A 25921-nucleotide genomic window follows, 5' to 3' on the forward strand; every position below is an offset into this window, starting at 1 on the left:
ATTGAGAAGTAGACATAGGTGTGAAATCCAGAGCAAATATCTGCCTCGTAATTGGTAAAACTAGATTGGAAAAGCCACCCTGGACCCAAGGCCAAAATGATGCCTCCTGCACTTTAACTCTCCGCAGGTGCACATTTCAGGCTTTGGAGACACAGGGATAGGAGAGGTCCTCAGAAGTGAATTTATGGTATATAGCAAATTCACTATTTTTGGAGGTAAATATTCATTTAACAAATGCTATGTAACAATTACCATTTTACAGATAAGGAAATCTGGGGTAAGCTATATAGAGGTTAAGTTTCTCTTCCCATCCAATAAGTAGAAGAACTAAGACCTAAGAACAGGGCCAGTGGCTCCAAAGCCTGGAGTTCACACCACCATACTTGGTAGCCTGCTGTGATCTAGGGGGGAGAGGGGAGAAGAAAGGCCCTTTATTTTTATTTATCTGGGATCTTGGGCTTTTTCAAAAATAACATTTTAATAAATTTGGGCTCATAATTATCAGTAAAGAGAAACAGCCTTGCAAAGAAAACAGACCGGCTGCAGTAGATCTTAATCGCACGGCTGTTAGAGCTATCCCTGTGAAACGCTGCTATCAAAAATATGAGAGGTTTATATTTAAAATATGGAAGTGAAAAGTTCCTCCTGTTTATATTTAGTAGTGTATATTTAAAAATTCAATTTAACCAGAAAATATTTATAGGGTAATAAGTCAGCTTTAAATTCTAGAGAAAAAAAATCCAATGAACAAACCAAATTAAAATAATAAAACTCTATATGAAGGAAGAGTAAAAGCCAGTATCTAAGTGAAAATGTTCAGGTATTCTAATTGTACTGTGGAGTCTGTTTGGTATGCTAACATTGCCTTACAAACCAGGGTTTCCAAGGTGAGTACCAGATAAAACTGTGATTGACTTTGAGCATAAGAGTCACAACATAGTCTAATTTTTCTCTATAAATACAACTCAAACTACATGATGGAGGAAACATAAATGAATTTAAATAACCCAACCTTACAATGTATAATACCATGAACTCTAATGCAGTTTCTGAAGAGTGAAAGATTTATCACTTAAAATTGTCAGTTATTGTATATTTTCAGCCTGAACTAACAGTTGGTAGAACACATCCTGCCTTAATAAAAAAACTATTACTACACTGAAAAACATCATTTTCATAGCAATGTTTATTTCTTCTTGTATTTCTCTCTCTCACTCTCTCTCTCTCTCTCTCTCTCTCTCTTCATATCTGAATGTGAAGGAGCTCAAGAAATTTCACCCCAAAATATAACAGTATAACTGCTTGTTATACAGAGTATTTTGAATTACAGCCCCTTAGAGATTAAAAAAGCATTAGAAGGGGCGTTCCCACTACCTGCAAAAACTGACTGACGGATCATAAAAACAGTGGGCTTCCCTTCTTCTTCTTGTTATCTCGCTATATTGCAGGAAAAGATGATCAAGAATGCAGCCAGACCTGGCCCAAAGCATTTGAAGCTAACACCTGTCTCCCAGGTTAACTCGCACGGCAGTCTGTCTGCACACGTCCATTCGTCCTCCCAAGCGTCGCTCGTCTTCTCCGGCGACAGCGCCGCGTGCAGTCAACGACCAGGTGGGGCGAGGCCTGCGGCAAGGGCCGGGCTAAAGGCAATGACCGTCGCTGTTCCCGCTTGCTTCCCTGTCATTGCCACCCCGGAGCCACGCAGCCAGTGGCCACCAAGATTCTTAACTTCCTCCATAGATATTAATAACTTCGCCTTTTGGAAACCTGAAGGTCGTTTTTGAGGTATCCCCAGGCCGGGCGTTGGAGCGGACTGGCTGACCCGCCCGGACCGAGAGGCGACTCAGCTGCCCCTCGACCGCGGGGACTGGAGCGCCCGAGACGGTTCCTCCGTGGTGGGGCCGGAGACGAGCCTGACGCTGCCTGCCAAGCTGCCCATGAGCCCTGTCTCGGGAAGTTGGCCCTCAGCCCTACTGCGGCTCTAGTGAAAAGTGATCCTCTACGTTTTTTTGTTCTAATTTTTTGTTCCTGATTCTTTGGAGCTTGTTCAGGTTAAAAAAAAAAAAAAAAAAAAGTAAACTGTAATGTCAATTTATTATTGTCTCCATTTATGTGTCGGCTTTCTCAAGACTTTCTTAGTCCAGACATTCATACCTTTAGGAGAGTAGTTGGAAAGTTAGGTAAATTAATTCATGCATGTTTGAGACGTAATTGTAGAGTAATGACTATTTCTTCCAAAGAGAACTGAAGTTTTCATAGGACAATTGAATAATGTTAAGCAAAAAGTTAGGACTAATCAAACTTGAATGTACACAAAAATCATTTGGGAAGTGTTTTTAAAATGTAGACTCTAGAACACTTTCACCAGATAATTTGCCTCAATAGGTCTAGGACGTGGCTTGAGAAAATACTTTGTAACATGTTTCCAAGTGACCCTAAAGCAACAGCCCCTTAGCTGCCCTGTGAGAAAGACTGTTATAAATAAACGGAATATTTCTGGCACTGTGCGGGAAGAGGATGGAGCAGATATTTTTGGCAGTTTTAAATCAAGCATCTTCATTATCAAAATGATATATGAGAATAACTTAGTATTGCCACTAAGAAATAAATTTAACTTTCATATCATGTTGGTTATATAATAGTGTAAGAGAAGCAATATTCAATTAGCCACATCTCTCTACGATGCTGGCATTGGATTTCAACTGTTGGATACAAAATAGATAATGAAATGAGATACTCTCTTAGAAAAGGTGCATTATCTGTCATTTTGCAATCATGCTCTTTAAGTTACAAAAAAATCCCTCTTTTATATCGGTAAGTCTCTAATTCTATAAATTTTTTATAAAATGAAACTATTGGAGTTTATTTTCTATGTCAATTTCCCACAACAATTAAAAGTAAATGTTATAAAATATGCAGATATAGATTTAAAAATATTTAGTAGCAGAAGATTTTTCCGTGTTAGTTCATTCTCTCAAATGTCCCTATACAAGTTGAGGTGCCACCAGGATAGGAGCACTGCCCTTATCAGTCTTGCCATCTTCTGCTTGTTGTTGCATCAGTTTTGAGGTGAATTTTGTGTGCCCCTACTTTGCACATAAATGAAAATGCAAAGTTCACAGCTCTGCCTGGAGGTCAGTAAAACATAATAGACTTTATCTGCTCTATTTTTCAGATAGAGCACTTTGACATACTGTGAAAAACTTAATGTCTCATATTTTACTTTAAAAAATAAATAGATTTTGTGTTTATGCTTTTAAAAAACAAACGTGCCAAATATTTTACATAGGCCTTTATGACATAATTTATATAAAAATGAATTTTATAAATATTCTAAAAAATATATCTTCAAGCTAGTTTTACCACCCATCTTTTCCCCATGTAAGGACATCATTCTCTTGAGTATATAAACAGCACAGAGGGTGAGCGGGCTCTGCCTACCTGGGTATGTTGCATACTAAATGCTCACCTGAAGTTACATTTGTGAGATGGTGCATCAAGCGTATTCTAAAAGTAATTTTTATGTACATTAATCTGTTATATAATTGGAATAATTACAGTTTCCTTAAGTTTGATGTCTTCTGAAGGCAATACCTGAGGGCAAGACACTATGTCTCTAGAACTCAGCACATATTTTTTAAATAAAATTTTTCTAAAGCTGAATCAGATTTAACCTATAAAATAAGCTTCTTAAATCTCTCGTAAAGTTTAGATCAGAGCTCTTCTCAGGAAGACTATGCTACCATGTGTGTTGACAAATTTTTATATAGTATAAAAGAAAGAATATTTAATATGAATAAAGTTTTTATTATTTTAATAATTTTGAACTTAAGCAGGTTAATAGCATAGTGAATTTTGAGAAAGAGACAATTCAAGGATCATTAATTTTTAATAGCTTATGAGATCACACTTTCCTTTTATGTTTAAATCTGCCAAAAACTCCAATATTCATATTTTAGAGACACTGGAAACAAGTTTAAATGGAATCTACCAACATTTTAAGATTTATAAATTAGTGTAGACAAAGGAGAATTGTTTTTGAACGTTCACCAACTTTAAATATGTTGATATTTTAATATTTAGGAAGTAACATGGAATTTAGTAAAATAGCTACACAGCTATACAAACAAAAATTAATGCTTCTCAGATCGTTGTAGTATTCACACTATATCCGTAAGAGCAAAATAATAAACTGGATGTACGTGGGAACCCTGACACCTGACGCTGCTGAACACCCCGTCATCCGGCTCTTCATGTTTCCTGCGTCTTCCTCTCACATTGTGAGTCAAAGAGCAGAGTTTCCTAGACAGGGGATGACAGTTCTTGGTAAAGTCTATATGATTTAAATAATTATCATTAAACATAAAAATACTGACTTTACTTCCCAAATTTTGAGAGTAATATCTAACACGAACTTTTGAAATGTAATATAGAATTCACCAAAGATACATGTTTGCATTTGATGTTTTCTGAGATAAACTTTCATACAGAGGAAACATAGAATAAAAAATAAAACTTCAAATGCTACTTGCAGTGTAAGTGACACTGTATAGTAAACCCAGGAACTGAATAAAACAGCCTTATACACACAGCCATTAAATTAGAAGTACTTACAGAAGGGCTAAAAACATACACAGGTAAGTTTACTCAATATATATTCATCCTGCCAGGTTGACTAGAATATTATGTAAAATTTGTTGTCAAATTATGTATGAAATATGGATATCCATGCATTTTGGATAGGGATAAATCTTGGAAGATATCATCAAAATAGCTGATTTTATTAGAGACACAAAAGCAAGATGTGAAGAAATAAATGTCATAACTACAGCTATTTAGTGTTTCATGATTATAAAACATCGTATCAGAGTTTCATGTGTTTTTGATTGTTTTCTTTTAGCTATCCTAGATTTTAATTTGAGAAGTAATTAAAAAGAAAAATTCAAATAGTCATTCTGGAACATGCTCCTAATTTAATTAGCTGCTGGCTCAAATTCATATTGAAGTCAAAGAGATGACAATGAAAAATTTCCTTCCTCGAGGTGAAAGTTTCCAACATGAAAGGAAATGCCAAGATATCATATCTAAAAACTATTACTGTAACTTCAAATCCATTTAATGAAGTATGTAGAGAATGGACAACATGTTATTAAGAGACAAATGAAAACAAAAGACTCTCAAATGAAGTGAATTTTCAAGACATATTAACTTTTCTTATGAGAAAATAAACATTTAAGAAGTTCAAAGCATTGTGATAAAATTTGTAAAGGATTTATAAACAAATTCTGTTAAATAAGAAGAAAACAGAAGAAAGCCAGCTGGAGATAGATCATAAAAACTCACAGGATACTTACTCTGTGCTAGTTAGTCACTGTTCTGTGTCACATTTAAAAGTTGAAACTAAAATATGAGTAACCATGATTGTTATCAATTCTATTATACAGATAACACAATGAAGGCACAGCAGGCTCGCAACCCGCCCTGATCTCACAGCTGCTAGAGTGGCTGAAAAGTGACATAAACTCAGGGCGTCTGGCTCCAGAGTCCGTGCTCTTATCCACTAGGCCACACAGCTTCTAATGACCAGAAAGAAACCGAACACTGTCATCAGCAATAGCAATGCATAATTGTGAGTTAGTAGCTAAGCAAACTAGGATACATCGGTTTAGTTGTACATAGCAAGCAGCTCCTAGACTCAGTCTCATACTGCTGCCCACTGTTTCTCTTGAACTAGGTCGAACAAGAGTTGAATTTCTAGCTTAAGATAGAGTTGCATCTGTGGGTGTTGCATAACTTTTATTTTTAATTATAGTGTTGATTAAATCTGCTTCAGACACAAGTCAAGCTGAAGGAGAAATTGTGGGAGAAAGAGGAGAAGGAAGAAGAAAGATAAATGGCATGCTTAACGCCCTTTACGTGCCAAATGGATTTTGAAGATACCGACTTTTAGTGTCTTTGATATTGAAATTTGAGTAAGAATGTGAAGCTTCTGTGAAAAGTTACCTGGAGGACCAGTTGTCTTTATTGATAGAAAGTGCAACAGTGAATGAAAATGGAAGGTGGGATGGGTGGGTGGGGGACAAACAAAAAACAGAACTGGGTGTCACCACAGTAGGAATTCATTCAGTAAACATTTGGTGACCCCTACACGCTAGATCCCTTACCTCATGCTGCTCACAGTATAACGGTGATGTCACACATCACAATATTGAAAATTCAAATTTAAAAATAGCAAAGTCTGATGACGGCACAGGGTTCTCTTAGAGCATGAACAGGATGATCAGACCTTGCAGGGAAGGTGAACCTCAGCAGACGAAGGGCAGGTGAGCTCGCGTCTGTGGAGCCAGGCATCGACAGGAGCAGCGAGGAACGGCGTCCGTGGGAAGGCGGAGTCTGTCCAATGCCCGGGAGGGCGGCCGTGAAAACCGAGCAGACGGGGGATGCGAGCAGGTCACTGGGGACGGCGGACGGGAGCGGGTCACGGGGACGGCGGACGGGAGCGGGTCACGGGGACGGAGGACGGGAGCGGGTCACGGGGGAAGGAGGACGGGAGCGGGTCACGGGGACGGCGGACGGGAGCGGGTCACGGGGACGGAGGACGGGAGCGGGTCACGGGGGAAGGAGGACGGGAGCGGGTCACGGGGGACGGAGGACGGGAGCGGGTCACGGGGGAAGGAGGACGGGAGCGGGTCACGGGGGAAGGAGGACACGAGCGGGTCACGGGGGACGGAGGACGGGAGCGGGTCACGGGGGAAGGAGGACGGGAGCGGGTCACGGGGACGGCGGACGGGAGCGGGTCACGGGGGAAGGAGGACGGGAGCGGGTCACGGGGGACGGAGGACGGGAGCGGGTCACGGGGACGGAGGACGGGAGCGGGTCACGGGGACGGCGGACACGAGCAGGTCACGGGGGACAGAGGACGGGAGCGGGTCACGGGGGACGGAGGACACGAGCGGGTCACGGGGGACGGAGGACGGGAGCGGGTCACGGGGGACGGAGGACGGGAGCGGGTCACGGGGACGGAGGACGGGAGCGGGTCACGGGGGACGGAGGACACGAGCGGGTCACGGGGGACGGAGGACGGGAGCGGGTCACGGGGGAAGGAGGACGGGAGCGGGTCGCGGGGGACGGAGCACGGGAGCGGGTCACGGGGGAAGGAGGACGGGAGCAGGTCACGGGGGAAGGAGGACGGGAGCGGGTCGCGGGGGACGGAGGACGGGAGCGGGTCACGGGGACGGAGGACGGGAGCGGGTCACGGGGGAAGGAGGACGGGAGCGGGTCACGGGGGAAGGAGGACGGGAGCGGGTCGCGGGGGACGGAGGACGGGAGCAGGTCACGGGGGAAGGAGGACGGGAGCGGGTCGCGGGGGAAGGAGGACGGGAGCGGGTCACGGGGGACGGAGGACGGGAGCAGGTCACGGGGGAAGGAGGACGGGAGCGGGTCGCGGGGGACGGAGGACGGGAGCGGGTCACGGGGGACGGAGGACGGGAGCAGGTCACGGGGGAAGGAGGACGGGAGCGGGTCGCGGGGGACGGAGGACGGGAGCGGGTCACGGGGACGGAGGACGGGAGCGGGTCACGGGGGAAGGAGGACGGGAGCGGGTCACGGGGGAAGGAGGACGGGAGCGGGTCGCGGGGGACGGAGGACGGGAGCGGGTCGCGGGGGACGGAGGACGGGAGCGGGTCGCGGGGGACGGAGGACGGGAGCGGGTCACGGGGGACGGAGGACGGGAGCGGGTCACGGGGGAAGGAGGACGGGAGCGGGTCACGGGGACGGCGGACGGGAGCGGGTCACGGGGACGGAGGACGGGAGCGGGTCACGGGGGAAGGAGGACGGGAGCGGGTCGCGGGGGACGGAGCACGGGAGCGGGTCGCGGGGGAAGGAGGACGGGAGCGGGTCACGGGGGACGGAGGACGGGAGCGGGTCACGGGGGACGGAGGACGGGAGCGGGTCACGGGGGACGGAGGACGGGAGCGGGTCACGGGGGAAGGAGGACGGGAGCGGGTCACGGGGACGGCGGACGGGAGCGGGTCACGGGGACGGAGGACGGGAGCGGGTCACGGGGGAAGGAGGACGGGAGCGGGTCGCGGGGGACGGAGCACGGGAGCGGGTCGCGGGGGAAGGAGGACGGGAGCGGGTCGCGGGGAAGGAGGACGGGAGCGGGTCGCGGGGGACGGAGCACGGGAGCGGGTCGCGGGGGAAGGAGGACGGGAGCGGGTCACGGGGGACGGAGGACGGGAGCGGGTCACGGGGGACGGAGGACGGGAGCGGGTCACGGGGGACGGAGCACGGGAGCGGGTCGCGGGGGAAGGAGGACGGGAGCGGGTCACGGGGGACGGAGGACGGGAGCGGGTCGCGGGGAAGGAGGACGGGAGCGGGTCGCGGGGGACGGAGGACGGGAGCGGGTCGCGGGGGACGGAGGACGGGAGCAGGTCACGGGGGAAGGAGGACGGGAGCAGGTCACGGGGGAAGGAGGACGGGAGCGGGTCGCGGGGGAAGGAGGACGGGAGCGGGTCACGGGGGACGGAGGACGGGAGCAGGTCACGGGGGAAGGAGGACGGGAGCGGGTCGCGGGGGACGGAGGACGGGAGCGGGTCACGGGGACGGAGGACGGGAGCGGGCCACGGGGACGGAGGACGGGAGCGGGTCACGGGGACGGAGGACGGGAGCGGGTCACGGGGACGGAGGACGGGAGCGGGTCACGGGGGAAGGAGGACGGGAGCGGGTCACGGGGACGGAGGACGGGAGCGGGTCACAGGGACGGAGGACGGGAGCGGGTCCCGGGGGACGGAGGACGGGAGCGGGTCACGGGGACAGCGGACGGGAGCGGGTCGCTGCGAGGTGAAATGTGGCCGGTCAAGGTCACGCCCCGTGCAAAGCCTTCGCACTTCCTTCCTAGGAGCCGCGTCCTCCCGGACGCCCTAGGATCCCCCGACCCCCTCCCGCGGGTTGGCGACTCCAGTGCGCCCCGCTCCACACGGGAGCAGGGCCTGGACGCAGGGACACGTGGGGTCCGGACACGGCGCGGCTGTTGGGCGGCCCCGAGGAGAGCGGGCGGGGGACCTATGGCAGGAATCCTGCATGTGGCATCAGAACGTCGCGTTTCTGGAGTCTGGCTCCAGCGACTGCGTAGACGCTGCCGCGATGCGGTGAGACGCGCAACAGCGGGATGCACAGGACTTTCGTCTGCTTCTGTGTTTGCTTTTTGTTTTTGTTATTTTGAACACATTAAAACTCCCGAGCGCACACGCTGAGTTTCCCGGAGGAGCCCCAAGCCGCGCGGCCGCGGACGGCGCTGCCTGGAGACGCCGCGCGGGCGGGAAGCCGCCGGGAGCCGCCTTGGAGGCTCCGGGGCGTGTTCGCAGTCGGAGGCGGCACTAGACACGGGGAGCCTGCCCGGCCGGCGGGAGTCCGGCCAGCGGGAGTCCGGGCCAGCGGGAGTCCGGCCAGCGGGAGTCCGGGCCGAGCGGGAGTCCGGCCAGCGGGAGTCCGGCCAGCGGGAGTCCGGGCCAGCGGGAGTCCGGGCCAGCGGGAGTCCGGCCAGCGGGAGTCCGGGCCGAGCGGGAGTCCGGCCAGCGGGAGTCCGGCCAGCGGGAGTCCGGGCAGCGGGAGTCCGGGCCAGCGGGAGTCCGGGCCAGCGGGAGTCCGGCCAGCGGGAGTCCGGGCCGAGCGGGAGTCCGGCCGGCGGGAGTCCGGCCAGCGGGAGTCCGGGCCAGCGGGAGTCCGGGCCAGCGGGAGTCCGGGCCAGCGGGAGTCCGGCCAGCGGGAGTCCGGGCCAGCGGGAGTCCGGGCCAGCGGGAGTCCGGGCCGAGCGGGAGTCCGGGCCGAGCGGGAGTCCGGGCCAGCGGGAGTCCGGGCCAGCGGGAGTCCGGGCCAGCGGGAGTCCGGGCCAGCGGGAGTCCGGGCCGAGCGGGAGTCCGGCCAGCGGGAGTCCGGGCCAGCGGGAGTCCGAGCCAGCGGGAGTCCGAGCCAGCGGGAGTCCGGGCCAGCGGGAGTCCGAGCCAGCGGGAGTCCGGGCAGCGGGAGTCCGGGCCGAGCGGGAGTCCGGGCAGCGGGAGTCCGGGCCGAGGGAATCCGGGCCGAGGGAATCCGGGCCAGCGGGAGTCCGGGCAGCGGGAGTCCGGGCCGAGGGAATCCGGGCAGCGGGAGTCCGGGCCAGCGGGAGTCGGGCCGAGCGGGAGTCCGGCCAGCGGGAGTCGGGCCGAGCGGGAGTCCGGCCAGCGGGAGTCGGGCCGAGCGGGAGTCCGGGCCAGCGGGAGTCCGGGCCAGCGGGAGTCCGGGCAGCGGGAGTCCGGGCCAGCGGGAGTCCGGGCAGCGGGAGTCCGGGCCAGCGGGAGTCCGGCCAGCGGGAGTCGGGCCGAGCGGGAGTCCGGGCCAGCGGGAGTCGGGCCGAGCGGGAGTCCGGCCAGCGGGAGTCGGGCCGAGCGGGAGTCCGGGCCAGCGGGAGTCCGGGCCAGCGGGAGTCCGGGCAGCGGGAGTCCGGGCCAGCGGGAGTCCGGGCAGCGGGAGTCCGGGCCGAGGGAATCCGGGCCAGCGGGAGTCCGGGCAGCGGGAGTCCGGGCCGAGGGAATCCGGGCCGAGCGGGAGTCCGGGCCAGCGGGAGTCCAGCCAGCGGGAGTCTGGGCCAGCGGGAGTCCGGGCCGGCGGGAGTCCAGCCAGCGGGAGTCCGGGCCAGCGGGAGTCCGGGCCGAGCGGGAGTCCGGGCCCAGCGGGAGTCCGGGCCAGCGGGAGTCCGGGCCAGCGGGAGTCCGGGCCGAGCCGGAGTCCGGGCTGAGCAAGACGCCGCTCGGCACCCGCCGTGAGGAAGGGAGTGGACCGTTTGGGGCCCCAGTGATGGCCACCTGGGGCGATTGATGGCGGGTTAGGTCTGACCAGAGAATGTTAAAGGCTTGGAGCAAAAGACATGAAAATGACTTTCCTGAGTTTGCCTGTGATGAAGAGAAAAATATGGCAACGGCTGAAAGGTTGAGAGAGGGTTTCCTTAAAAACTGGGGAAAGCTCAATCCAAAGGATCTATTTTTGACACTATGTCAAACCAAAAATCATAAAACATCCCTATTTTAAAATTAAAAATACTTAAGCATATTTTCTATAAGAATAGTGATATATATATGTTTATGTTTCATATATGTCAATATATTATACATAGTTCAATATATTCATTATATATATATTTTTTATTTTGGCATAATATAGGGGTACAGATTTTAAGGTTTCAATAAATGGCCTTTCCCCCGTCCCCCCACAAGTCTGAGTCTCCAGCATGACCATCCCTCAGATGGTGCACATCTCACTCATTATATATGTATATACCGCCCCCCTCCCCCCTGCCCAATACCCTATTACTGCAGTACCTATGTGACCACTTAGGTGCTGTTCAGTTAATATCAATTTGCTGGTGAGTATATGTGGTGCTTGTTTTTCCATTCTTGGGAAACTTCACTTAATAGTGTGGGTTCAAACTCTAACCAGGAAATTATGAGATGTGCTATATCACCATTGTTTCTTAGAGCTGAATAGTACTCCATGGTATACATATACCACATTTTATTAATCCATTCTTGGATTGATGGACACTTGGGCTGTTTCCACAGCCTTGCAATTATGAATTGTGCTGCTATAAACCTTCAAGTGCAGGTGTCTTTTTTGTAGAGTGTTATTGGATCTTTTGGGTAGATGCCCAATGGGATTGCTGGATCAAATGGTAGATTCACTTGTATCGCTTTAAGGTATCTCCATATTGCTTTCCACAGAGGTTGAACTAATTTGAAGTCCCACCAGCAGTGTAGGAGTATAGAATTTTTTATTTCCATCTTGATTTCTTCATTTATGAAGTAATCATTTAGTCGGAGGTTGTTTAATTTCCACGTTTTTGTGTAGTAATGGGAGTTTCTGTTAGGGTTGATTTCTACTTTTATTCCACTGAGATCTGAGAAGGTACATGGTATGATTTCTATTTTTTTAAATTTCTTGAGATTTACTTTGTGTAAATCTCTAGGATATGATTAATCTTAGAGAATGTCCTGTGAGCTGATGAGAAGAACGTATATTCAGTGGATTTTGGGTAGAATGTCCTTTAGATGTCAGTCAGACCCAGTTGTTCCAGGGTTTTGTTTAAGTCCATTATTTCTTTATTAATTTTCTGTTTGGAGGATCTGTCTTGTGCCGTCAGTGGGGTGTTTAAATCTCCGGTGATTATGGAGTTGCTATTAATCCATTGGCTTAGATCCAGTAAGGTTTGCTTTATGAAACTGGGTGCCCCTAAGTTGGGTGCATATATATTTAAAATTGTTATCTCTTCTTGTTGAACTGTGCCCTTCACCATTATATAATGACCCTCTTTGTCTTTCACTAGTTTTGTTGGTTTAAAAACTAAATTGTCTAAAATTAGAACTGCCACACCAGCCTTCTTTTGGCTTCCACTAGCCTGGAATACTGATCTCCACCCTTTTACTTTTAGTCTATATGCATCCTTGCAGGTTAGATGTGTTTCCTGAAGACAACATATACTTGGCCTGTATTTTCTTATCCATTCAGCCAGCCTATGTCTCTTGAGTGGAGAGTTTAAGCCATTCACATTTATTGAGAGAACTGATAGGTAAGGTAGATTACTGTTCATTCTGTTGGGTTGGATGTTGTTGCTTTGATGTCTGTCTTGAGCCATTGTAATATCTGGCCTTTAATCTTTGGGTTTTGGTTGTTTTTATATTCGTGAGTTTTTATTATGGTGTTCCGTGCTTAAAACTGTTTTGAGTAGTTCTTGTAGGGCTGGTATTGTCTTGGTGAATTCTCTGAGACTTTGCTTGTCTGAGAATGTCTTTATTTCTCCTTCATATATGAAGCTTAGTTTTGCAGGGAAGGAGATTCTAGGCTGGGCATTGTTTTGTTTCAAAAGAGTGAGAATGGGGCCCCAGTCTCTCCTTGCTTTCAAAGCCTCATTAGAGAAGTCTGGTGTTATTCGAATTGGCTTTCCCTTGTATGTCACTTGCTTCTTTCGTCTTACAGCTCTTAGAAGGGCCTCTTTAGTTGATATTTTTGTCTGTCTGATGACTGCATGTCGTGACGTCTTCCTGTTTTCATTGAATCTCCCAGGGGTCCTCTGAGCTTCTTGAACTTGTATATTGAGATTTTGAGCAAGGCCTGGGAAATTTCCCTCTATTATATCTTCAAATAGCTTGTCTAACCCTTGGGTGTTGTCTTCTTCCCCTTCTGGTAACCCTATGACCCTCACATTAGGTTTCTTCACATAATCCCACATGTCTTGTAGGCTTTGCTCTTTTCTCTTGTTTCTCTGCTCTATCTCTGTGATGGTTTTATTTAGTTGGAGGGTGTTATCTTCAATCTCTGAGATTCATTCTTCTGTTTGATCTACCCTGTTCTTGAGACTTTCCACTGTATTTTGTAGTTCCCTGAATTGATTCTTCATTTCCAGGAGTTCGGTTAAACTTTTCTTCATTGTGTCCATTTCTTTTTCCAGATCATGGAGGCTTTTTGTGGTTTCTTTGTGTTGGTTAGTGAGCTGTTGTTCCAGCTCGGTGAGTGTTCTTATGATCCACATACGGAATTCCTCTTCTGTCATTTTGGTTGCCTGATTTGAGTTGGTGTCCGTTTCTAGGGGGCTGGTGCTCCTCTTTGGGGGTGTGTTTTCCGTTTGGGTCTTCATATTTCCTGAGTTTTTTGCTGATGTCTTCCCATGTCGATCAGTTGTTGTTTCTTTCCTTTAGGTTTTTGTTTGGATATTCACACGCCTTGTTTAGTTTCTGAGCCGTTAGGTGGTGTCTGTGGGTGAGATTCGACCACTCCGTGGATAATGAGTCAGTGGGTGCCATGATAAGGCTGTGCAGGATGCCGTCCCTATCAGTAGGTGGCACTTGCCTGGAGGAACAGGCTATGCTGATGATTTTGTGTCATGTTATCAGCTCTTGTTCTGGGCGGAGCTGGGTTGGGTAAGCCTGCCCTCAGGCACCACCAATGCCATTAGCAGGGGTCTAAATTCTGTTCTCTGCTTCCAGGAAAAGCTGTCAGGGCGGGGCTGGAATGGTCCCGCTCAGCCAGAAAGTCTGCTTGTGGGGGTGGGGCTGTCTGAGACCCACAGTCTAGAGCGAGCCTCATTTCTTTCCACCCTCCCCAACTCCGCAGCTACTCCTGGGCCTCTGCCAGCAGGCCAGACCACACGCCACCAGGCCTCCCCAGATTGTGATGTCTGTGGGGAGGTTCCCTGCGCAGAAACACTGCCTGGGCTGGGCACACGGCCTCCCTTTGGGGGGAGGGTTGCCCTCTAGGATGCTGATCTGCCCCTGGAGGCACACACACCTCCACAGGCTGTTCACAAATATCCCTTCTGTGCCCCGGGCAATGCTAGATCTCGGTGCACGGGATCTGGTCTGCAGGTCCGACCTCTGGGTCCCAGAGTTCAAACTATATCCCCACCAGGGAGAGGAGTTCCGGTCCCAATTCACCCACAGGGAGCCCAAGCTGTGTCTGTGTCTCTCAGCCTCTGAGTCAGCACCGTTCTCCTGGGAACACTGTGCCAGCAGCACCTTGGAGTGCTGGCGGGTAGGGAGCTCACAGTCTGAGTTCCCCTTAGTCAGCTGTAAGGTCCCAAAAGGGAAGGTCCCATTCTCTGGAGGTGCCTCAGGCTCGTGGCTGTATTGTCTCTCTGGGCAGCCTCAGGTAGGGTCCTCGGAGGTGAGAAGGAGGCAATATGATGCCTGCCGCGCGGTTCAGGTCTGTGCACACTGAGGTGCACAGGGATTTGGGAGTCTGGAGCTGTGTCCGCTACAGACTCACTGCTAGATGGCAGCGGCTGTCTCTGGGCTGGTGTCTGCAGGTCTCTCCACCTGCTGGGGAGCCCACCAGCAGTCCCAAATGCAGGGGAGGGGAAAGGTGTTTTATCCACCTACCCTTGCCGCTGGTCTCTGGGCTGCTCCAGCGGTCTCAGCTTCCAGTTCTGCTCCGAAGCCTCCTCCCGAGGAGTGTCCCGGGGTCTCAGGTACCCCTCCTTCCGGCCCTCATCTGCTGTATGCTCGCCTTCTTGCTTCTTTTTTCTAATTTCTGCTAGAATCTGTCTTTTCTGCAGAGACACTCTTTCTGGCGGTGTTTCTCGTCTGCCATCTTGATCCTCCTCCCTATATTTTTATAATATATAAATATATGTGTATATGATATATGCACATACTTCTCATATGCATATATATCTCATATATACACGATATATATGCACACTTTTAACTTACAAGAAGGAAATCCTCAGGAAAAAAAGCAAGATTTCCTGGAGCAGCACCAAGAGGAACAAAGTTAAACTATTATAATGAGGTAGAACAATGGGAAATGTATTCTGCTGGGGGCAGTGCAAATTTTTATGACTCTTCTGCCAAAAAGTGACTTATTTAATAAAGTTGATAATGCACAGACCCTAGAATCTAGAACTTCTACCTCAGTAATATATGCTAAGAGATATGTATAACAATGTTCCTGACAGCATGTTTTGTAATAGGAAACAAAACAAAATAATTGAAAACATGATGGTATTAACTTTTATAGATAAATAATGACATATATACATGTATTTTTACATATACATATATAACATAAATATATTCACAAAGCAATATTAATTATATATGACAATAGAGATAAATGAACTGCAGCTACTTAAGTTAATAATGTTGAACTAATAAAAATGAAGCAAATTGCAGAGGAATATACTACAGTATAATATATTTTAAATGATAAACATGCAAAACTAAATGTATATTTATATAATACGTATAAATGTATGTATACATAAATATATAGTGTTTAAAAGTATAAAGAAATGCAAATAATTTAGAAATAGTACAGTTGTTAACTTTAAAGGTGGTAATCAGAGATTAATTTGATCAAAAAGAGACCCTCAGAGCTTTAAAGATATCAGTAATATTCTATTCTTACAGTACTAAAGGCATCTATAGATGTTTAGAATTTGATTACTACACTTTGGCACATGTTTGTTTGTGTTTATATATTTCATGTATTCTTTTATGGGAAAAATTGAAGCTGCTCTTCATGAAATTATTTAAAGCAAGCCTATTGATTAAATACCTTAGAGATTGTATTGATAAATTATTAATATTATACTACATGGAAAAATGTTTTATAAACTCCAATGTGATTTCAATTTCTGTGGGATTATGTGCACACAGAAATAATCAATAATCACAATCACATTTTCCCTACTTTGCTACTTAGTTGAATTGAGATTTTATTTTTGGGGAAACCATTCAAATAACTTTATCTTTTTGCTTGTTATATTTCATTTGACCAGAGACATTTAACACACACACACACACACACACACACACTCTCACACACACACTGCTCACATATACATACACATACATCCCACTACTAGAAGATGTTAGACTTAAAGATACTTTACTTTGAACAAACCATCTTCTAGTTTCTTTTCTGCTATTTAAAACATGCAATGTCTTGAGGATCAAAGATCTTTGTATTCTTCCCTTTAGATAAAAGCCAAGCTTATGCTTTTGTTTATAAGTAGAGAGCAGTAAATAATTTTTAAAATGAGATAGTTTAAAAGAAATGAAGTCATTATCAACCTGGTGAACAAGAAAGCAATTCATATTTTCCTGGACCACAAAGGTCTTCAGAAACAATGAATAACAAGCCTAATTGCCACTGAAGTCATTAGAAAACACATTAAAATGTTTACTCAGGCTTATTTAAAAATCAAATATAATAATGGTGAGATTTATGTATAATGAGGGATTCTAGTTTATATATAATATGCCTCTCAGTTCCAAATTTTTTATACTCTCTATGTTCTTTAAAGGTAGGTCTGATAGTTGCTGTTTCCAAATTAAAAACTCCAAGCCAGTTTTGGACCCCCATACACTCGCAAACACACATAGAGAGACACATAGAGAGGATTCTGCAGACAAATTCCTACTTTCAATTAGTAGCTGAGAAAACGCATAAATGTTTTCCTGCTCTGGTGAGCTGGATGAAATAACAATAATGTGATTATTATTATTATTTATTATTGTTGCCAATATTCATTAAGCATTTTTCTTATGATTCGAATTGTGCTAAATGATTTACATGGGCTAATTCACTTAATCTCTTCTCAAGAAATATTAAGGTCATTAAGTATGAATGTCTGATTTCAAATCAAAAGTGTAGTTTATCAAATCTCAAACAAGAAGCAGTACAGTTAATCAAAGTGCGTTCCTAAACTATCAACACAGTTTTGCCATCTTAAGTTTAGCTTGCTTATGCCAACAGTGAAGAAGCGAAGTGCCAGAAGTGGCGATGAAATTGCAAAAGGCATTTTCCACAGCTTGTTGAGAATTTTTTCCTTGCAAGAAGTTGTCCAAAGCCTGGAAGGAGTGGTAGTCAGTTGGTGCAAAGTCTAGTGAATATGGTGGATGACAGAGAGTTTTCAACTCCAGCTTCTGTAGTTTGAGCAGTGTTGTTTCATGAAGTTAAGTGTTGTCTTGCAGGAGGATTAACCTGTCTTTATTGACCAGTCCCGTCTGCTCAACTGCAAGCATCCTCATCATTTCATCCAACCGGTTGTAGTAGACATCTGGTGTAATTGACTGACCAAGTTTCACAAAGTTGTAGTGGATAATACAGTGCTGGACCACCCAACAGACACCATTAGCTTTCTTTGATGGTTATTTGGTTTTGGACTGTGTTTCAGCACTTCATCTTTATCCAGCTAATGTACCCAATGTTTGCAATTGTCAAAAAGAATCCATTTTTCATCATACGTAATAATACAGTATAGAAATTGTTCGCCTTGTGTTGTCACAGCAAAGAAAGGAAAGCTTCAAAAAGAAGACAATCTCTCTTCTCATGCTCGTTTAATTCATGCAGTGCCCATCTATCTAGCTTCTTTACCTTGCCCATTTGTTTCAAATGGTCCAATATTGTTGGATAGTAATGTCAAATTTTGCTGCTAATTCACGTATAGGTTGAGATGGATTCACTTCCACTTTAACTTTGAGCTCATCATTAGCCACCTTGGTCTCATGTTGGGGGCTGATTCTGATGTTATGCCTTATACTAATCATTCACTATAGCCTGTAATGTACGTGTGCTGCCTGACACAGCAGTAGCCAGCACTTTCTTCAGACACGGTTACTGCCTTGGGACATAGCAAGAGGCCTGAGTTTCTGCACAGAAGCAAATGATGCCCAGCTCCCACACGGAGGGCCCTGTGGTGGGAGCCTGGAAGCCATAATGATAAGAAGAACATTCCCAAGATCCGGCCCCGTATGATGGTTGGTAGTCAATGATGGATAAGACTCCCCATGGAAGGGCGACCTAAGACAGACACAACTGTGGGGGTCAGCCACTGGCTGGGAGAGAGCCGCTGGCTGGGAAAGAGCACGAGAAGTTCTTCTAATGGCTGCATTGTTCAACGTTGCTTATCTCGGCCTTGGTTTTTGAGTTATGTCCAGCGCTGGCACCTCAAGTGACTGTTTTGAGGTCAAAGACCATGGGAAATTGTTCCCTTTTGAAACAACTCTGGAATTGAGTGATATCACTGCTATGCTCAGATGCTCACGGTCTGGGGGGTATAAAAATAAAGCGCCCGGTGCATTGGTCACTCGAGTCATTGTCACATCTGTGTGCGTCTGTGTTGTTATTTTATGTTCCGTGTCATCCTCCATCCTGTAATCAGGCCACGTCAGTCTCAGGTCACCCATGGCTCATTTTCAAGATTAAAGTCACCAGAACAGAACTTCTCAAACCATGGATGTACTGTGTGTTTTTGAGCCACATCCTTCCCAAACATTTTGTTGAAATTTCAAGCTGTCTGGGCTGCATTGGTTCCATGATGGAGCTCAGATTTAAAAATAAACAAATTTTTGACTCATGCATGGTTTCAAAAAAATTGTTCTTTTTTGAAAGATAATCACAATCCAAAATGTGTGTTTGAAAGAGTGAGGATGTACCTTCACAATAAACAAACAAGTGTCAAAGCAAAATGTCAGAGATATCAAGTGTCTAACTTAGCATTTAAGGAAATCAGACATTCCATACGTAATAACCTAATACTAAGCATTGTTATCATCACCCTTATCTTACAACTGAGAAAGCTGAGGCTAAGGAGGTTTAAATAACTTGACAAGTGCAAAAGTAACCATGTTACAAGGCTGAGACATAAATATTCTTCTCTAAGCTCAGCACCCACACTCTTAATATCTATGCTGTCCCGTCTTATCACTCAGATCTTTTCTTCAGTGTCTCCTTCATAGAGATGATCACTCAATCTGAGTGTAGCTACTGAGTCACTCTCAATAATTTAACCTTGTAATACATGCCTCATAGCATTAGCCATTACTGCAATCAACTTGCACACTTGTTTAGTAGTTTATAATCCATCTCTCTTTCTTTAGCAGCATGACCTTGTCTATCACCTTCATTACTGTGCTTGCATTGCTGAGATACTAGTTCTAGTATGTAGTAAGTACTCTGTAAATACTCTGTGGAACAAATGAATGAACTGTTTGGTTTCTATTCACCCCAGATAACACATACTAGCTCTACATTTCCTATACCCAACTGTCTATGTATATTTTCACCTAATATTTAATAATTTCAGATATCTTCAATGTAATATGTCTAAAGGTAAATTCATTTTTTCTACTTCAGTAAATAAAAAATTATCCTTTATTTCTTAAGTCTTAAATCTAATAGTCTTTTTTGTCTCTTACTTTTTTCCTATCTCAATATACCTCCAAATTAATAATTTATGTAGATTCAGACATCTAAATATCTCTTGGCTTCTTCTACCTTTCTCATTCATTGCAATAACTATAGCTAAGCCTGCCATTGTCTTTTGCTTGAATTTCTTCAACAGCTTTCTAACATCCCTGACTTCTTGTGTAACCTTCCCGTAATCTATTCTCTACAACAGAAGTCAAAAGGTATATATATACATATATACGTATACATATATATATGTGTGTGTATATATATATATATATAGCACAAAAATCATGGAATTCCTATGTTTACAACACTTTGTTGAGCTTGCCTTGTCCTCAAAATGAAATACAAATTATTTAACATGGCTCAATATATTTTTCAACATCAAACTTTTATTTTTTCATCCCTTCTAGCCATCCTGTAGCATTCACTCTCTTGCACTAAATAAGCATTATAGGTTAGTGGCTGAAAGCACAGATTTCTGATTAAACTTCCCAGGTACCAAACGAAGACTTGTTCACTTCTTAGCTCCGTTATATGAACAATGTACATAATCGGTTTTGTCGTTGTTGTTCCACTTAACTTGATTGTAAATTGTGTGGATATGTGTGGTGACAATAATTTAATAATTGAACCTACCTAGCAGGGTTTCTGTGAGTATTAAATGAGTAAATAATGCCAAGCACAAAAACAAGGTAAATATTACTTTGTAAATATCAGTTTTTTTCGATGTAGTTCTAGAGCCTATATTTAGTTCTATGAATATGTGATATTCTCTTACATTCATATAGTTTTGCAATGTTAACCTTGCAGCCTTAGAATTCAGCCTATAAGTGCTACTTCATCGGGTTATCTCCTATTTTTCTTTCAGATTTCAGTATAGACATTACCACTTCTGGTGAGCCCCTGCTTACCTCTCAAGAAACAATTGGATGGTTCTTCCAAGGGATATCTTATAAGTTTCTGTAAAGTACTCTATCTGTAAGCACCTGTCACAATGTTTTATTATTGACTATTTCTTGTTTATGTGCCTCCCAGCATATAAAGTCCTTCCATCTGGAGACTCTGCCTTGCCTATGGGTATACATAGTTCTAACACAATTCCTTCTAGCATGAGTCCACTATGAGGAATGAGTTTGCTCAACTATTTGCTGAACCCAATCCAAAGAGAGTTCACATAAAAGACCATTTGGTGAAAGAGAAAATTCCACACTGAAGCAAGGTCTTTTGATATAGTCTTTCATTCCATTGAAGGGAACAGGCTCTACTAGGGGTAAAAGTGGGGTGTCACAGACAATGTCAATCTTTATTTCTTCACCTTCACTCCAGGATTTGATGCCAACAAAAGCAGTACTAGGTACCAGTTTTCTGGAGGAAGATAAAAGCATTATCAACGCTTGATTTGGCTTTTTCTTCAGAACATGTGCCACTCTTTCATTGAATTTAGTTTAGGAACTAGGAGTCCAATGGTTAAAATATTGTCTTAAGTGAAAACACTATTTGTGAACAGGGTTCTTCCTGAACCTTGACAAGACCAAAGGAAGTGTGTTGAGATATGATTCATCTGCTTCTGTAATCTTTGACCCATTCTGCTCATTTTTTATAAAAGTAAATTGAGAAATTAATACAATCTTACTCTGTCATATTGTGTTTGTGTGTGTGTGTGAGAGAGAGGGAGAGTGAGAGTGAAAACCATCTCTCTCCATGATTTTTAATGTATGACTATGTGTCATACAACCCCTCAACAAGGCAATGTGCCATGCCAAATGAAATGATTTATCAACCAGAAAGGCAACCTTTTGCTAAAAAAGTTAATATTATTAGTTTTGTTGAATTAGGTTGAGCTCAATGACCTCATTTTAGTACATAATCAATGAATATTACATTGTTTTAAAGGTAAAAACCTTTATTGTTTGCTTAGTTTTAGGCTCCCATGATTCATGATTGAATTTAGAGTTTATAAAAAGCCATTGATACGGACATTACAAATCCACTTTATAGATAAATAGGCTAATGTGCTCATTTTTAAGGCTATTCTCTCCTTTTTTCACTCCCTCCCTTCCTCCTTGTTTCTAAGGAAAATCAATACCAGTCATTGACAGCCAACTAAGTCCTCTATTCACATATATTTTATATTAATCTTGACCCTTTTATACTCTAATTTTTATTACAATATTTCATCAATTCAAACATTACATCCACCCAGCCAACCAGAAAATTCATTGACTTGAGCTAAATACTGTACTAAATACAAAATTAGAGCTCTGGATAAAACAGATGCATTCTAGGACCTCACATGTTATATAGCCAGGACGGGAAAATGACCAGTAAATAAATTATAAAACATAAGAACACATAGGAAAAATTGAGTGCAATGAACAAGGAAAATGAAGCAAGTTACAAGGGATGATGGGCTTACTATTGATCAAGGTCAGGAAAAGCCACAAGTTAAATTTGAGGTATTCCTGTTTGTATCCTAGCCTTCATCTCATGTCATTTAGATTTCAATGTTCTAGAGTATTTTTATTGTTTTCATCACCTTCTAATTATCGTATTAAAGGTCAAGATGGACATTTTTGAAACTATATCTCCAAATCTCTTCATTTAACAATTTGTATATTCAACTACCTTTGATGATTTTGTCTTTCAAAGAAAAAATACAATATTTATTGTAGTATTGTAAAACTCTCCTTTCTAGACAAAGTAAATGGAATTTATTGCATTTAAAGGACTGTAAAGCAAAAATTTCTCCAAGAATAATAAAATAAGAAGTCTCACTGTGTTTTTCACTTTATTTCTCTTTTAATTTTTAAAATAATATGACTTCTCATCCCAATTATAAAAAGTAACACAAATAATGTTTAGATAGAATTACACTAAAAGGCAGCAAACAAACATAAACCTATGACTCTTCAAAGTACACTCTTGATTCAATACACTCTTTTAATTCAATAGTTTACTTTCCAGGGTGTTTTGAATATTGTACAAATCTAGTCTGGGTTGTAGCAACAGAATTAATTTAAATATAGAATGCCTCTTGAACCCCAAAATCATTTTCATTAATGACTTCTAAACAACAGTTAGATTAACAGGCAAATACTTAATTACTGTCTCCTTTTTTAATCAGGCAAGCAATTCTAATACGAACTGACAAGGCATTTATTTATGAGGCAACTTACTTTAAATAGTCACTGACAGTTTCAAAGGTTTTCTTTTAAGCCTATGAAATGTATACTACAGATAAATAGCAAACAATAAATTTGAATAACAACTTTTTAAAAACTTAGTTTCCATTACTTTCTATTTCCAAATTTTAAAAGTTCCATTGTAGATTGTAGAAATCTGAGGAAATGATATGAATCACAGCAGAAGGATCTGCCTAAGGAAATCCAACTTCCCAATAGGTATCAGAAAGTGAAAGTTAATTCAAGAATTTATCACAACTCAGGATCTAGCCTTCAGCTTTTTCCTCTCTGAAAGCTGAATCATTAGTCTGTTGACATATTGGCTCAATCTCTCAAGGCAGATTTCGCAATATCCAAGCACATAGAGATTGTGGCAAAAACTTAGAATGCCAATAACAGATTTTAATGCTATGAAGCTAACATATGAACATGATACTAGTGTTCCTTGGCCAGTGATTTTTATCCCTTTAAGTAAGCCTTATGGGATATTTGGAATAAGATGTACCAGTTATACGATTTAAAATTTTACTAGAATCAGGCTAAGTGGCAACAACAATTGTATCAATGGAGATAACAGGACTTGACTGACTATATATGTTTAGAGCTTTCACAAATACAAAGGTTTTGACAGATTAATAATAATCTTCATGTTCCAAATATTTAATATGGTATGGGAAGTTTCAAGATACAATTTTATAAAAACCAAGTAAAATCAATGTACATAAAATGAGCTACATTAACTAGTGTGATAGACATTTGTCATGTTTATGGTTGCCTACCATCTCGAACATTCTCCTATTTTTTGAACAAATTCCCACATAATAGTATTGCTTCCCAAGATGGAAATCAGAATTAATTAACTTAGCCTTTCTTGCTTCTAGAAATGAGCTGTGTCCTATGCTTCTCCAAGGAGATACCCCTACATGAGACTTCATTTACAAGGGACTACATGAGGAAGCTGATGAGTATGAAATCTATTATTGGCAGTGTGCATGTTAGAAGCTTTTAAAGAACAGTAGTCCTGCAACTCCTGGAGTCTAGTTCCACGCCTCATTAATGCCAGTGATTATTTCTCTTGATAATACAGATCTCAGAGTGTATAACTGTCCCTCCAACAGTGCGCTCCCTGTGCAGTCTAAAATCTGCACATAAATGTCGTCTCCCCCAGAACTTAAGCACTGACAGCCTACTGATGACTAAAAGTCTTACCAATGACAAACAGTCGATTAACACATATTTTATATGTGTTATATACTATAACCTTTCAACGAAATAAGCTAGAGAAAAGAAAATGTTATTAATAAAATCATAAGGAAGAGAAAATATGTTTCCTAATCATCAAGTGAAAGTAGATCATCATAAATGCCTTCATTCTCGTGGTTCTCACACTGAGTAGCTGAGGAGCATGAAGAGGAGGGGTTGGTCTTGCTGCCTCGGGGGTGCAGGGGCAGAAGGAAGTGGAGGAGATGGAAAGGGAGGCAGGAGAGGCAGGCTATGCTTTTCAAATTGAATTCTGTTGTTTGCAACTAAGAATCCTGACTGACATCAAAGTTACACCAATTTTGAAACTATTATTCATTTTTTTCTTAAATTTTCAGTATGGGTTGTCTGACTCTGAAATCTGTGTATGTATGTGTAATCATTGTCTTAACAATCATCCCATGGAAATAAACCAGTTGTTCACTGTCTTCAAAAATCTGATATGTTTAACAAGGTTTCTTTGGCAAATATCCTGGGAAAATATCTGTTGTAGTTAGCGCAGCTTATTATTAATAGATTCAGTGGCTTTGCTTCACAAACTACTCTCCTTGTTCTTAGGCTGCTCAGGCTGATTTTCCATATGTGGTGCTTGCAATGAGTTTATATAAATGTATGTGTGAATATATATACAGACATGTATGTGTGTGTGTGTGTATATATATCTATATATATATATACACACACACACACTTTTTCCCTCCTTTCATTTTCCATCTGAAATAAATATGGCTTCTGCTGTGTAAGGATATTTCTAGTCATCCAAATACTATATTTTAAAAATCCATATGTGTTGAAATTTCATTTATATGTGATGAAGTGACAGTTCTGTAAAGATTTAAGTTTCTAGAAAACTTAAATTCACAAGAAACTCCTTCAGAATTGCTACAAAGTCTTTTATCTATTGTTTCTTCTCTGTCAAAGCTTTTTATTCTACAAGAGCTTCATTCATAATAATAATTTTAGAAAATTTTTAACAATCATGTAACAAATATTGAACAGTATTATTGTAAGAATTTTCGTTACACATATATAATATTTCAACTATGCTATAGATTTCATCATTTCTGTGAACTCAGTTGTAATTTGAACACTACCGTGTTTATGTGAAAAAGAATTGTGTATTTCAACAAACTCACAAATAATCTTGTACAACAGATTGTTTGTAATCATCTCTATTTCTAAGTAGTATCTAACTTACTTTGTTCATTAAACAAATGTACAAGTCTTCTCCTAAAGATGTGCATCTCTTTCAATATGTAGCGTAATACATACTAAACACGTAAATTGACAATGCAGGTTTTTGTATTTAAAAATAGTTTCAAGGTGGAGCACAGTGGCTCACCTCACTGTGGGAGTATTGCTTGAAGTGAGGAGTTTGAGACCAGCCTGAGCAACAGTGAGACCCCATATCTAATAAAAAAATAGGAAAATATTAGCTAGGAAACTAAAAGAAAATAAAAAATAAAAAAATGTATCTTGGTTACTCAGAGGCCGAGGCAGGAGGAAGATCACCTAGAGCTTAGGAGTTTGAGGTTGCTGTGAGCTGGGCCGACGCCACACACTCTAGCTCAGGCAACAGAGCAAGACTCTGTCTCAAAAAAAAATAAAATTAAATTTAAAAAGAAATCAAAATCTAAATCGTTTCAAGAACTTTAGAAAATTGTTTTTAATTGAAAAACAGAGATTTATTCTAGACAGTGAGTGAAGGATATATTGTATTTTTTTTTAAATGAGCTTTATTATTTTAGAAT

This window comes from Microcebus murinus, chromosome 23 (genome assembly GCF_040939455.1).
Source record: "Microcebus murinus isolate Inina chromosome 23, M.murinus_Inina_mat1.0, whole genome shotgun sequence".
NCBI classification, from domain to species: Eukaryota; Metazoa; Chordata; class Mammalia; order Primates; family Cheirogaleidae; genus Microcebus; species Microcebus murinus.